We start from the raw sequence: 2,804 nt of genomic DNA on the forward strand, positions 1-2,804 counted from the left end.
ACTCTTTCATCCACTGTTTACAAGATAGTTTTACAATTAAGTTATGTGAAGTTTGATACCTAAATATGCATGTAATAACAAGATCCACTTTCAGTACCTTGAAAAAATATACAGTCAGACTTCGCAGCCATGTTTGCAACCACATCCAGCTCACCATCATTTCTAAAATTTGGCAGAAATCTGTTTCATCCAAGTGTAGGGTTAATTCTTTTAACTTTCAAAATACACAGAAAAATTTCTTTTCGCCAGGTATCAGTGGTACTTCAAAGGCACAGTTTAAAGAGAAAAGAAAGAATCGAACTTCCAGCATTTTGATGATTCCTTTCTGCTGCCAGGTGGAACGCCTGCTGGATTCAGAAGAGCAGCAACTTCCCACAGAACTTAGCACAGATGACCAAATGCTTTTGATGGCATAGAGAACCTCTTATTTTAAGGCTTCACTTTTAACTTTGCATTACAGTTCACTGCCATATGACTACAGGTCAAACGTCAGGAATTTGCATTAAGAATGAAAGCATACACAAACTCTTGAAAGCTACCAATGAACTGCTGCAGCAGAAATGGTATGATATGACACTTTCCCTCAAGGGGCAGACTTGTATTTTTACAGCAGAATATTTCACTTAATTGTGAGCCACTTGGACTTATTAAAAGGGGCTAAGAAATGATCATTCTCCTAAAGTTCACACTACCGCTTCGAGAATCCATCAGCAGAAAGATTATTGCTTTGCCTCATATCTGACAGTCACCTGTCAATAGACAGAATCTTATTTTTTTTAAGCTTACACTTTTTTTACTGGGCACCTAAAATACTGCAGTATTTCCTGTGGCTCCCAAAAAAATCTAACGAATGATAACACAACTACTCTAACAGTACTCTCAAGGTAGCACTAAGATGTGGGATTTTCAAACATGGCAAAGGAAGAGCTGGCAAATTTCAACCCCTTAATTTAAGGGGGAAAGCAGAACCTAGATCTTACATAAACCACAGAGAGGACTCCAATGGAAAACTATATACTTCTCCATTCACAGTTTATATAAAAGCACCCAATCCTCTCAGAGCAAGGTAGAGATATGTTGGCATCATCTACTTGGTCAGGCTTCTCAAAGACTGAAGTGTAGAACCCCTTGTTTCTCTACCTACGTAGATCTTAAACATGTACTAAATGCCTGTCAAGACAGGAGCACTTCCAGGCAGATGTGAAGCATTTTTTTCAGAGCTCTAGAAGGCTTTAATGAAAAAATATCAACTAAGCATTTAGTGAAACAGAAAACACAGCAACTGAAGGACAAGCATTAACTAGGCTTGGCTTAGACATAGCACTTTTCATCCCTTAAATATTATTTAAGTCATCCATATGCAAAATAGTGGTATTTAATAAATTATTCTGCATACAGCATACCAAAATTATTTATTTATATAAACCCATATTCTTTCTAGTCAAGTAAAACTTCTAGATTTTAGTTTTGGGAGGGGTGGTAGGGGGTGGTGTTTGTTTTGTTTTGGGTTTTTTTTGAAGGGCTGGTTTTGGGGGGTGGGGGTTTTTTTGTTTGGTTGGTTGTTTTTTTTGAGAGTGAGTCCTGGAAAATGAACCCAGAATCTTGGTTTGTTCACTTAACAGACAGAACACATGCTACAAAAGGGTAACTTCCCCCTACACCTTTCTCTCCCACATTCTTAGCTTGACTTGGGCAGACCAATGTCAAAAGCCATTTGGACTCCATGACTGACCAATCCCCAGATCCTTGAAAAGCCAATTATCTAAATTAGTAACAACTCCTGTCACTATTTTTGAAGCTGGCACGTATCCCTAAGACACTAAATACTCATTTCACGTAAGCCAAGTTCATCTACACAATCCCTGGGCCAAGAAAAGAAAGTGTTCACCGTTCTTTTCTCTTGCCCTACTGCAAAATTTTAAGCTTTTTAAAGCTCTCTCTTTCAGGGTATGTTCTGCAAGGTCCTGCTTTAAGAACTGCTTATGCAACAGCAAAAGCGGCTCACGGTTTCTGTAGACAGAAGAAGCAACAGAGGCCCAGGGATGCCAATCAGCTGTGGGAAGCAGCCAGAAGCAACAGCCCTGCCCAGGATTTCCTAGAAGCCAAGGGCTCCCTATTCTTACTGGCCACGCCACCTTGCCAGTGCCTTCTCACTGCTGTTCCATCCTTTCGGATGCCACTTACTTCGGCATCTCCTCCTGGCAGGATCCCCAGCTCTACTTCCACCTGTCAACACTTCTTCCTTCCACCCCACTACCCTAACCCATTGGGTAACAGTTGTTCGGTTGCCAAAAGAGAAAAGAGAAGTCTCTGTCGCACGAGCTTGTGCGAAATCCCAGACACACCACAGAACACCAGCGGTTTCTTGGTAAGCACCAGCCCAGGCTACTGCCAAATCCAGTCAAGGCTTTGGCTCACCTGGGTTACCCCTAAGCAGACAGCAGTGGGCAAGTCGCAAACAAAAGGGAGTTTGCACCTTGCAAGCTCAAACTGCAACCAGTGCGGTATCTCTTGCTCAAGATGAAGACTTTCAATGGTGAAGTGATGGCTAACACGTAATACAGCTGAATAAATCCCTAAATCTAGAAAAACCCCAAGGATGAAGGTGTGCACACTCTTAACAAATTAAGCCATCCAGAAAATCACATTGTGCTGTTGATGGAACATCTGGTGATGCCATCAAAATAACTCAAGCCATCCACAAACCCTTCCCCTCCACCTCTCAGCAGGCTAACCGCGCAGACGCTGTACTTATTCAGATTAAACTGAGATACAGAAACACCTTGTCCCCAATACCCATTTAC

At 41.6% G+C, this 2,804-nt stretch overlaps 1 protein-coding gene across 1 annotated transcript in view; it reads right to left on the reverse strand.

The window, feature by feature from the left end:
• ABHD17C (abhydrolase domain containing 17C, depalmitoylase) overlaps positions 1-2,804 on the reverse strand; it is a 59,622-nt gene that overhangs the window by 26,418 nt on the left and 30,400 nt on the right. The gene's annotated exons all lie outside the window — the stretch shown is intronic.

This window comes from Falco punctatus, assembly GCF_963210335.1.
Source record: "Falco punctatus genome assembly, chromosome: 7".
In the NCBI taxonomy this organism is placed as follows: Eukaryota; Metazoa; Chordata; class Aves; order Falconiformes; family Falconidae; genus Falco; species Falco punctatus.